We start from the raw sequence: 13,645 nt of genomic DNA, 5'->3' as shown, positions 1-13,645 counted from the left end.
ATAAGATCCTCTCATTCATGGATGCGTACTCCGGGTATAATCAAATCAGTATGCATCCCCCTGATGAGGATCACACTAGCTTTCGAACCGATACAGGGCTCTACTGTTACAAGGTGATGCCCTTCGGTTTGAAAAACGCTGGTGCGACTTACTAGAGACTCGTCAACCACATGTTCAAGGAGCTGATCAGCACAAACATGGAGGTCTACTTCGACGACATGCTGGTTAAGTCAAAGAAAGCAGAAGGGCATGTAAGGGATTTGCAGGAATGCTTCAACGTCCTGAATAAATATCGGATGAAGTTAAATCCCTTTAAATGCTCCTTCGGGGTAGGATTAGGGAAGTTCTTGGGATTTATAGTTAACTCAAGAGGAATTGAAGCCAATCCCGAGAAGATAAAAGCCCTGATCGAGATGAAATCGCCAGTAAAGATTAAAGATGTCCAAAGCTTGACCGGGAGGATTGCTGCTCTCAGTAGATTCATTTTGAAATCGACAGACAAGTGTGTTCAGTTTTTCAATCTACTAAGAGACAATAAGAAATTTGAATGGACAGATGAGTGCGAATAGGCCTTTCAAGCACTAAAAACACATATGACGCAACCACCCATCCTGTCAAAGCCGGTCGATAGAGAAACTCTGTTCATCTACCTGGCAATCACGGAATACGCTGCTTGTGCTGTTTTAGTAAGAAAAGAAGAAGGCGTGTAGAAGGCTGTCTACTACGTAAGCAAAAGGCTGATTAGATCAGAACAGCGGTACCCACCCATCGAGAAGCTAGCCTACTGCCTAGTTTTGGCCTCTAGGAAACTGCGGCCTTGCTTCCAAGCTCATCTAATTATGGTCTTGACCGACCGACCTCTTCGACAAGTCCTGCAAAAGCCAGAGGCTGCAGGTAGATTGCTAAAGTGGGCAGTCAAACTCGGGCAGTTTGACATATCTTACTTGCTGCGAGCAGCGATAAAAGGACAAGCCTTGTCCGACTTCATCGCGGAATTCACAGAGCTCACAAGTGACGAGCAGAATGAAGAATTCAGCGAGCCTGAATGTTAGATCCAAGCTCCCATATGGAATTATTTATGGACGGTTCTTCTAATGAGTCCCACGCTAGGGCAGGAGTAATACTGATAACGCCAGAAGGGCATCTGTTTCATTGTGCAATCAGATTTGACTTCATTGCTTCTAACAATGAGGTCGAATATGAAGCACTACTCGCTGGATTACGGTTAGCCAAGGATATGAATATAAAAGTGCTTGATATCTATAGTGATTCTCAGCTGGTGGTGAATCAGGTCCTAGGAGAGTACCAGGCGCAAGGTTTGAAGATGGTTTCCTATCTGAACAAAACAAAGGATCTGTTAGCCCAGTTCGACAGATATAATCTCCAGCAAGTATCTCGCGATCAGAATTCCAACGCGGACGCTTTGGCAAAATTGGCAAGTGCGAAGGATGCTGATACTCTAAACATAGTTCCAGTCGAACGACTATCGGTACCAGGCAACCAAGTGGTAGAAACCACTCTGGTAATCCAGATGGCGGATACGTGGATGGCACCATATGTAGAGTATCTGTCAAGCGGCGTGCTGCCAGCAGACAGAAACAAAGCCAGGACCCTTCAGCGGCAAGCTGCTAGGTATATCTTGGTCGATGGAATCCTGTACCGAAGGGGATACTCACTGCCACTCCTCAGATGTATTACAAAGGAGAAAGCCAAAGAGTTGATGAAAGAGGTGCACGAAGGTTTTTGCGGGGACCACGCTGGGGGACAATGTTTGTCAAAAAAGATCCTAATGCAAGGATATTTATGGGAAACCATGAATGAAGACTCAATGGAGTTCGTGCGGAGATGTGACAAGTGTCGGAGATTTTCCAAAATCCCACGAGCAGCCCCCAACGAGTTAAAGCAAATCCAGAGTCCATGGCCCTTCACAGTTTGGGGAATAGAGCTAATTAGATCTTTGCCTACAGGGAAAGGTGGTGTAAAGTATGCAGTGGTTGCCGTCGATTACTTCACCAAATGGGCTGAGGCTGAACCACTCGCAACCATAACGACCAAGAAAGTGCTTGACTTCGTAGTCAAGAACATCGTTTGTCGATATGGATTGCCAAGAAAAATCGTCTCGGATAACGGCACCCAATTTGATAGTGAAGTGTTCACGGACTTCTGCAAACGGCATGGTATTATCAAAAGCTTTTCTTCAGTCGCTCATCCCCAAGCGAATGGGCAGGTCAAAGCAGTTAACAAAACGCTGAAGGATACCCTGAAGAAAAGACTTGAAGAAGCTAAGGGAGCGTGGCCGGAACAATTGCCTGAAGTGCTCTGGTCGTACAGAACTTCCCATCGAACAGCAAGACTTGAAGTGCACGGGCCATTTTTTGTGGATGTACAGGATATAGAGTGCTGCAAGCATTCTATATCCATTTAGGGTTATTTGAAAAGGGGCAACTCTGAAATAGTTGGGCACCCCTTGGAAAAATGAATGAAGAGGCAAGGTAGCCCCTGCCTCAATGTGGAACCTCGACCAAGCGCTGAAGGTGCCTCCGGGCAGGTTCGCCCATTGGTCTTGGTTGGGTCGGACTAATGTTATCCCCGTGAGGCCATACTTTCTGATGTAGTTAGCGATCATCCTGATCGTCACTCAGCTCTCAGGTACTAAATACCACTCAACATCTGCCTGAATGGCATGTCGGGGCTGAGCATGTCTTTGGATATTGGGGTCAGGAACATTTTCAGCTCAATCACTGGTCAAGGGGATTTCAGCCCGAGGAGCAGGCTGATGTAAAGGATTGTGGGTTTTCTTTTTCTGGGCTTTGGTTTTAGCTCGAGCCATATTTTGAGTAAGGACAGGTGGAGTGTTTGAAGTGACACGAGAAAATGGAATGTCAGGTATAAGTGACGATGGTTGCTCCTCGTCCTCAAGCAGTTGAGCCAATAATTCATCATCGATAGGTCTTTCTCCTCCCCACGGATCTTGCATGTAAGCTGCGAACAGAGAAAGGAGGAGATAAGACGCACAACTTGAGAGCTTATGTTGAAAGTTGGAATAACGTTGCTCGCGTCTACGACCAGCAGCATTCTAACAGAAACACTAAGTTCTATGCGAGCAGTTTGAAAAATAGATTGAAAAGCGGAAATAAAAAGTTTTTTTGGAAAAAGAGCTTTTTCGACTCCGAAGGGGCGGGAAAAACCCAGTTTTTCAACTAGCCTAAAAATCGAATTTTTACTTCGATTTTACGTCCTAAACTTACAATCTTGACTATCAAACTGGCTCCTAACTCCTACAGAGAAAAACTACACTACCCTATCAAGCATCAATCAGTATACACACAATCCTCATGCATTTCTACCCAAGAACACGAAAAATTTCAGAACTCAAAACAGGCATGTGATAGTATGCATGGCATGTTAGAGAGCATGAAAGTTGAAGAAAATTACCTAGATGAAGATTTGAGGTTCTGAAATGAAGCAACTTTGGGCGTGCGAACAGAGGATCCTTAGAACAAGCGACGGATGATCTTCAAGGATCTGAGCTCTGGGTTGAAGTTCTTGAGGGTTCTTGGCAAGTAAAAAGTGAAAAGGTAAATTTGGGGATTATTTATAATGGCTGAGATATGATAAAAGGGGGTAATCATGAGTTACCTTTTTCAAGGCATGAGGGAGTGTAATAGCCGTCAGAAGGGTTACTTGGAAACCGAAAAGGCATGAATGGACGTGATTAGGTCACCTTTTTCGAGGAAGCACGAGTGACTCTGACAGATTTCGTGGGTCATATGAAAGGTTAGTTTCCTAAGTTTACTTATTGTTGGTCGCAATAAATAAACTTGGGGGGCAAATGTTTATCCAAAAAACAGCTATGGATGACGTGGCAAGAATTTTCAACACTTGGCCGACACGTGGCAGAGATGCTGCTCGCCTATCGACCAGAGATACTTCCGTATGCGGAGTTCAAGTTTTATATATGACCAGCCTGGTCGTATACTCCGTTTATTTATGTATAAATTTTTATAGTTGTAATGATATCCGAGAATATCTCTTCATTATAACCTGAATATCCATTTATTAAGGAAAGAGATGATTAATTGACTCATGTAACCCTCCTTAAGCTTATAAATATACAAGAAATAGCTCAAGGGGGGATCTTTTGATCTTTTTTCGAATCCTCTTTTCTGATATGAGAAGAAGAGAATTGTATTGCTATTATCCATCGTCTGTATTATTTTCTCCTTCTAAGGTTTGTGAAACACATGAACCCTAGTTCTTTGATCACACCTTTGAAGCTCAACATTAATAATAGTATCAAGTGGACGTAGGTCATTACCAATCACTGAGGCCGAACCACTATAATTCTTGGTGTTCTTTACTTTCCATTAGATTGTATTCTTAAGCATCGTACTATTTTCCTGTCGTATATTTGACTCCGTGTCGTTGGCTAATTTGAGGGTCAACAGTTTCCTTTTAGTTTGGTTCAAGGTGTTAAATGATAGAGATCTCATTTCAGTAATTAAATTAGTTTACTGAAATATCATTTACAAGGAACTAAGTGTTTTAAGGATAAAATACAATGAGGGGTAAAACGGTATTTTAGTCCTATCTCATTGTAGACCATCTATAAAGGATTGTGTGACAATTGTGGTTGTAACAATGGATAATTAATAGCGTATCTATATTTGTTATAGAGCGTTCTATGAATTCAAGAGTGCAATTCCGAGTCTTTAGTGGAGTCACGAGGAATTAATAAGTTAGTAAATTTATTTGTTAGATTTATGATAATTTATTGGAGCTTGATTTCATAGGCCCATGGTCCCCATTGTACCTTGGACAAAATCATCTAGATAGTCTCAATTAATTGATTTAATTATCAATTAAAATTATCGAAGTTGACCAGGTCAATTTTGGATAGTTTCACAGAGTTGTGTATTTTTTAGAAGAAAATAGAAATTAGGGTAGATTTATTAATTAAGATAAATTTGTATCTAAATTAATAAATAAGTTTAAATCAAGGTTCAAATTATAAAAAATTAATTTGATAAAGTATTTAAATAATTATTTAATTAATTAAATCAATAGAAAATAATACATGCCTTGTTTTTAAGTCCAATGGACTTATAATCAAATGAGAAATTTCACGGGCCTAAAGCCCATGATAATTTCAACCTAGGGCTTCATATTGGCTATTATTTTATTGATTTTTTAATTAAATTAAATGACCTAATTGAGTCTATAAAATGAGTGCTTAGAGAGAAGTCAAAACAAAAGTTCATAAGTTCATAAGTCAGATTTTCTGATAGTTTTAGATTCTCTCTAAACACAAGTTATTTTCTAAGCCTCTTTGTTATTTTTTCTTCTTCTCTCTGTATCTATCTCATGTGTTGAGAATTGCCCACTCTAGTCTAGGTGATTCTAAGGATACATTGGAAGATTGTGAAGAAATTAGAAGAACGGTTCAGTTTCTTGATAATACTCTGCGACATAAAGGATACAAGAGTTAGAGAAACTGAAGGAGTGACTCTTTCATTCCGCTGCGTATACTGTAAGTATTCTTATCTTTGTTTCTCTTTTAATTCAATTTTAGAAACATGTTCTAGGTTATCTCATATTAACTTGTTTAATATTAGATCTGAATGAAAATAAATAAAGATCCTGTATAAGTTTTCCTAACAACTGGCCTCAGAGCATTTGGTAATATTTATTTTCATGCATGAACATGTTAAAAATTGGATTATTTGATGTGTTTGAATAATTCGATGGATTTTCATGTTTTTATGAAGCATATTGATTTTATGTGATTAGCAGCAATTTTTAGGTTATTTTGTAGTGCTTTTTATGCTATTAATTTTTATATATGCTTTATTTTGTATAAAACATGTTAAAAATTAATTAGAAGATGGTTTTGGTTTGAAAAATTGCTTAAATTTTTTTTTTTGGAAAAATTTGGCCTGGTTGCCCATGCGCGCGCCCACAAGCAGCAGCCACCAACGCGGTGAACAGTACCCACAGGTACTATTCATCCAAAAATTTTTAAATTAAAGAAAAATAAAATTTGTGGAAATAAATTATTTATAATCAAAACCAAAAATATCTTTTTTGTTTTATCATTTAAAATTGTTTTTTTAAAATGAGATATTTTTGTTAGTTGAGATTTAAATAATTAGATATTTTCTACAAAGATTCAAATTCAAATTTTAAAATAGACTAACAACTTAATTTTAAATCTTTTAATCTATTAAAATATTAGAATTAAGATATCAGATATTTAAGATATTTTCTTTTAAATTCTTTATATTTTTATTAAATCTTTATTTGAAAATATAAATATCTTTTTATTCTATAGTTTTTAATATTTAAATTATTTGAAATTTGAATATTGTTAGTTAGATATTTTTATGGATATTTAAATTTGATTAACTGTTTTAAAATATGTTAGGGTTGTTATAACTATTAATATTTTATTTTTTTTAAATAGTTAAAATATTTGCTTATAGTTGTAACAACACAAGATATTTTTGAAAAACAGTTTAGCTATTGATTTTAAAATTAGTTAAATTTTGAAAAATATAAATTTTTTTCAGCCAATAAATAAAATAATTTTTTAATAAATGGTATTTAAATTAACTTTGGTTAATTGTTGATAAATCTTATTTAAATTAAATTAATATTTTTTTAAAATTAACCTAAAACCAAGTTGATTGACAACAATTAACAATAGTTAATTTAAATTGACTTATTTTTTGTAAAAAATTAATTAATTTGAATTTTTTGATAAATTCTAGATAATTAATTGTGGTATTTTTACAAATGAAATTAATTGTGGTATTTTTGCATAGAATCATAGAATTGTTCATACACTTACATGATTAGGCCCAACAATTATAACATGTCTGTTTGCATTATATGTGGTATTTTTGCAATTGGGCTTAGATACATATAGTGGCCCATATGTTTGTTAGATATATGGATTTTGCCAAATAAAATATTCATAAAATGATAGGTTTTATTTGGGCCCATTAGAAAATGTAAAGTTTAAATTCATCTCTTGTGGGTGATTCTACTTGCGAAGGCCCATTTGCTTTGCATAACTATAGTGGGCCTAATCAATTAATAACAATTAATAAAACGAAGGTTTAAATTCCTGTCTTTTGGACCTTGTATGGAAGATAGGGGGCCCTCCTCTGAACGATAGTAGAAGAACCACTCAACAACGCTTGCAAGCTTTGGAGCAAGAGGTTTATTATGGCCGACTTGATATTCGGGCGAATACTCAGCATATCTTGGATCACAACCAGAGGTTTGTGGAATATGCGAGCTATCAGGATATTTGTTATAGGATGGATCAGGCTCGTTTGAATGTGGATATGTCTACATATCCACCTGCTCCTACTTGGTTGCAGCCGTACCCACCACCGGTTCCCATGCCCATGGTGCCATATCAGGCCCCTGATGATGAGGATGTTGCTGGCGCGGCAGATATGGATATTCCTGAGGAGTGATGTGTTATGAGGGAGTTTTTCTTTCTTCTCTTTTCATTTTATTCTCTATTTTCCTAAGTCCATTGAGGACAATGTACTATTTAAGTGTGGGGGGGGGGAAGAAATTTTATGTTTTGTTCGGTTATGTCTTTGTTAATTTTCTGTTATTTTCGTTTTATTTAGTGTCTGTTAGTGTTCAGTTGTGTTGGTCTTGTTGAAAGCATTGGTCGATGATGAAACTTTGAGTTATGCTTAAAGTGATGTTAGACAATGAGGAATTTTGTATGATTTGTGTGCTTGACTCCTATGTGAATTGCTATTTTGATTTATGTTGTTTTTCACTCTATGCACGATTGAATTCACCACTTAAATGTGTTGGAAAAAAATATGCTTGTTGAAAGAATTTTTTTTTGTTTTTGAAGTCCCAACCACTCTAGAAATCATTAATCAATTGTTGGGGGGAAATCATAAGTACACATGATTAGGAAGATGATTAAGACAATTCTTTGGATTTTTTGAGCCGTTCAAGCCAACCTATTATATGATAATCCCTAGTTTCCCATGTTTGAGCCATGATGACTATTTCTTTTCATCTATGAACCGAAATTTTTGACCTTATACTTCCTTGAAAAATATTTCTTTTTGTAACCCATTACACCATGGTTATTTATATATGATTTGATCTTGTGGGATGGTTTGTTAAAAAAAAAAAGGGAAATACTTATGGGTTATTTGTTTGGTTGTAATTTGTGTATGATCTCTATTTCTCTCCTTGGAATATTATGAAAAAAAAAAGAAAAAAAATGATTTGCAATGAAAGAAAATGCATATATGCAAATTTTGCAAAAGTATAAGTGTGGGGGAAATAGTGAGATCATTATGGAAAGAAGAGTAAAAAAAAAAGATAGGTACTTCTTGATTTGTATGGGAAAATTTGGGGCAAGTTCAAAGAATGAAATTGATGTATGCTATGGTGTGATTTGAGCTTAAATGTATCTTTCTCAACTACCCTTAACCTTAGCCTTACAATACAAGCCTATAAAGACCATTTGATTTTTTATCATTGTGTGTTTATATTAGTGGAGAATGATTGGTTAATGTCTATGGAGTGGATGCTTTTCATTGAAAAACATTTTGGTATATAGGGACTTATTTAAAAAAAAATTTTTTGGCAAGTATGGATTAAATTTGATGCATTTGAGTTGGTGTTGTGATTAAGTGCTTAGTAAATTATTTTTGAAAATCAAATGGTAAATTACATATGGAGTTGAAATTCTAATGAGTATGAAAATCTGAATTGTTTTGGCATTACTTATTTGTGTGATTCTCAGAGATATTCAAGCTTTTGACAAGACCTTTGTTTAGTGAGTCTAGATTAGTTTGTTTTATTTTTAGTTTTGTTATTTTAGTGTTTTGCTAAGGGACTAGCAATATTCAAGTGTGGGGAAATTTTATAAGGTCATTTTTGTATTAATATTTGTTAAGTTTTTCTATGCTTGGATGGTGTTATGATAGCATTTTTAATAGTTTTAACTAAGTTTCGTGATTCTACAACATATTTTCTACATTGTGTTTTATGATGATAAATCTGACATTTTGATGGCAAGTGTAGTTAAAATAAAGTTTTAGGAGTATTCCAAGCTTTCAGGATTGAAATGTTGAAGTGGCGGCGACATGCAAGCTATCTAAGATCAAGAATTGAAGATATTGAAGGTAGGCCGCAGCTCATAAAACTCAGGCCGCGACACTTTATATGGAATTGGAGTTTTAGAATTTTTTTCTTCCAGACAGGTCACTGCTCAATTTTTTCAGGCCGCTACCTAGTGTGCCAGGCTGCTGCTCATAATTTTCAGGCCGCTGCCTGAGTAACAGATTTATGCACAGATTTTGTTCTAGGCCGCGGCTCGCATTTTCCAGGCCGCGGCTTGTGACGTCTTTTTCAGATTTTTTTATTACTTTTTAATTAGAATTTAATTGAGACTATAAAGGATGATTAGGGTTAATTTGAGAGGAGGTTTTTTATTACGGTTTAGGAGAGAAAAATACTGAGAAAGGGCTGAAGAGAAGACTACAAGACTATATTACTTTTGTTCATCAATCTAGTTTCTTTTCTTCCCTTAATCTCTTTAATTTTAATTTTAATTTTGTTTGTGATTATGATTACTATTATGGAGTAGGTTCTTTTCAGGTTAAGGGTTAATTCAAAATCCAAGACATGAATTCTTGATTATTGATAATAAATATCATTCTTTAATTTCTCTCAATATTAAATTGTTTCTATTTTTCCAATTGAATGTTATGAATTTTGTGATTTCTTGTTAGGTGGCAAACTAATTAAGGTTTTACATTGTTCAATTGTCATCTTAGAATTACTACTCACCTAATAGTTTAGGATTCTAAGTGTATGTGATAAATTGCAATTGATAGTGATGTCAAAAGAATTGTTGATTGTGATGAAAAATAGAACATAGGTTAAATGAATTATATGCTTCATTAATTTATTGCCTAGATTAACTTGTTTCCATAGGACTTAATGCTTTATCTAAGTTAAATAGATTGTATGCTTAGATAAAAGAGTTAATTATTGAGCGCTTCGCCTTAATTACTTATAATAGGGAGACTGGGATAATTGACTGCTTCAGCGTTATCTGCGGGGTTAATAGTTTAATTGAGAAATTGGAATAATATTTATTATTAATGATTAGGAATGATTTTTGAGGGTGGAGATTAACCTTTAACTGTTTCTTAATATCGTAATATCAATCTTTATTCGCTTTCTAGTTTATGTTATTTAATTTTGAGTTAAAAATCAAAATCCCTTTTTAAGTTTTAGTGTTAATTATTGAATAATAAAGTGAACGATAGTCCTCGTGGGTTCGACCTGTGCTTGCTATTATACTGAAATAATTGGAAGTATTGAAAGAAAAATCATTGTTAAATTTGTGTGGTATACCACACCCACCACACATCTCCCGACCTTTAGTTTTCTCAATGGTTCTTCCACCACCGCAACTTCTTCTAACATTTCAACGGGTTCTGCTCTGGCTTCCCCAGTGAGTCAGGGATCTAACTCCAGTGAGTTTGGCTTTCTAACTGCTCCCCCATGTATCACCATTTCCATAAGTTCCTGTGGTTTGGCAGATGTGCAAAGGGATGTGTTGTAACATTCCTTTGCCTCATTCTGTTCTCCTTTTACACTCAACACCCTTCCTGGGGTTGGGAATTTTATGGCAACATGATAAATTGAGGTCACCGCCTTCAATTCTCTCAAGGAGAGCCTCCCAAATGTCGCATTAAAGGCAGAGGCACAATCAACCACAAAAAAGTTTGATTTACCATAATTTTCCTTAGTTGCTCGCCCATGGTAAGGGCCAACTCGATTGTTCCTAATGGTTGTATAGAGTCTCCAGTGAACTTATATAACGAAGTAGTACAAGGTTTCAACTTTCTCATCCTAAGGCCCATTTTCTCCAAGGCGAGGCAATAGAGGATGTCTACGGAACTGCCTTTGTCCAATAAAACTTGGTGAAACCTCATATTCGCCAGCTGAATTTTCAGTACTAGAGGGTCATTGTGAGGGAAATGTTTTCCTCTCGCATCATCTTCTTTGAAAGTTATGTAATCGTTTTCCCCTTTAAATAATTTTGGGGGTCTTTGTTCTAGACTCACAACGCAAGGAGTAGGGCTTCACCTTGCTTCCCTTGCATAGCAATCTCTTACTTTTCCTGAATCTCTCCCAAACCCAGGGCCTCCAAATATCGTTCTGGCCTCCCTTTGGACCTTTCGGGCTCGTTCTAGAGCACGGGGCGAAGTCGGTCGGTCATCTGGCCTTAGGTTTTCTCTTCTGACATATCTGCCCAAGTGCCCCATGCGTATAAGCTTTACAATCATTGTTGGGAATTACTTATACATGATCTTATTTATTTTCAGTTAAATCATATATTAAACAAATCAATATAAGAAAACCTACAACATGTTTCTATAATTAAATTAAACAGAGATAATGATAAGAACACTTACATTATATGCAGCGGGATGAATAAGTCATTCCTTCAGTTTTTCTAACCCCTGTATCCTTTCTGTCGCAGAGTATCACCAACAAACTAAACCGATCTCAAATTTCTTTACAGCCTTCCACAACATCCTTAGAATTACCTAGAATAGAGTGGGCAATTCTCAACTCATGAGATAGATACATAGAGAAGAAGAAGAAGAGAAAATAATGAGGCTTAGAAAATGAGTTGTGTTGTAGAGGGAGTCTAAAACCCTAAAGCATCAAAACTAGATATTCTGATCATCTGTTTTCAACTCTCACTCAGACTTCATTTTATAGGCTCAAATAAGTCATTTATTTAATTAAAAAAATCAATAAAATAATAGGTAATATCAGCCATTAGGTTGAAATTCTCATGGGCTTTAGGCCCGTGAAATTTTCCATTTAATTATAAGCTTGTTGGACTTAAAATCAATGCCCATATAATTTTCTATTGAATAATTATTAAATAATTATTTAAATCATTTATCAAATTAATTATTTATAATTTGAACATTAATTTAAACTTATTTATTGATTTAGACACCCATTTATTTTAATTAATAAATCTGCCCTAAAATCTCTTTTCTTCACTAAATTGCATAACTCTGTGAAACTATCCAAAATTGACCTGGTCAACTTTGATAATTGTAATCGATAATTAAATAAATTAATTGAGACAATCTAGATGATTTTATTCAAGGTACTATGGGGACCACGGGCCTATGAATTTAAGCTCCAATAAGTTATCATAAATCTAACAAATAAATTTACTAACTTATTAATTCATCGTAACTCCACTAAAGACTCAGAATTACACTATTGAATTCAGAGAATGCTCTATAAGCAATATAGATACGTTATTAGTTATCCATTGTTATAGCCATAATTATCACTTAATCCTCTATAAAAGGTCTACAATGAGATGAGACTAAAATACTGTTTTACCCCTCATTGTATTTTATCCTTAAAACACTTAGTTCCTTGTAAATGATATTTCAGTAAACTAATATTAATTACTGAAGTGAGATCTCTATCATTTAGCACCTTGAACCAAACTAAAAGGAAACCATCATTTTACTTCTTCATAAAAAGCTATAGATGTTCATATCTATGATTAACACTCCCACTCAATTATACTACAGAGTTCCCAAGATCTAAGTACGGGCTAGTCCGTAGGGTAAGCTGGTAATGAACAAGTCAAAAAAACTCAAATAATACAATCAATTAGAATACTAACCACTCTGAATTGAGATTGAATTGAACTATGTCAACTATATGATATGACTAGAATATATAATAACAGTATGTTTACTTATCCTATCTACTGTCAATATTAGTCCAGTCTGATGTAACAAATACATCTGATCTTATATACTTTACAAATGTTCTGGAAAGAACATAACACTACAATGTGACCATATAGTAGATTGGCAAATCAGTGTAAATCCAATGCGCTGACTAATCTTAGGACTAATTTATGTTTGAACATATAATCATATATATATTCCACTGTGATTACGTCACTATAAATATGATTAGCTATATGCTCGGGATTTAATAGAAGTTTATATTAAACAAATAATCATGAAAATAAAACATGTGAGCAAAGTGATTTACCAAGTCAAAAATGATTTCTATTCTTTTATTGATAATAATATGAGATTACAAAGAAATTGAGTTTTAATTAGAGCATAAAACCCCAACAAACTCCCACTTTCATTAATTGAAACTAATGCCTTAATTCTACTAATCTCATTTCCTTGGCATGCTTATCAAATGTAGCTTCTGGTAGTGTCTTTGTAAACAGATCAACAAGATTGTCTTCAGATGCAATCTTCATAACCTCCACATCTCCCATGGCCACATGATCTCGATTTATCTAATACTTCCTTTCTCTATGCTTACTCCTCTTGTGACTTCGAGGTTCTTTCGAGTTGGCTATCGTTCATGTGTTGTCACAAAATGACACAAGTGGTTTATTTATGTTTGGATTAACACCAAGATCTGAATAAAACTTCTTTGGCTAGACTATTTCCTTAGCTGCTTCAGACGAAGCTATGTACTCAGCCTCCATGGTGGAATTTGAGATCGCAGACTACTTTACGCTTCTCCATATCACAGCTCCACCCCCAAGAGTAAACAA

Source organism: Humulus lupulus, chromosome 6 (assembly GCF_963169125.1).
Source record: "Humulus lupulus chromosome 6, drHumLupu1.1, whole genome shotgun sequence".
NCBI classification, from domain to species: Eukaryota; Viridiplantae; Streptophyta; class Magnoliopsida; order Rosales; family Cannabaceae; genus Humulus; species Humulus lupulus.
This window is presented reverse-complemented; position numbering follows the sequence as displayed.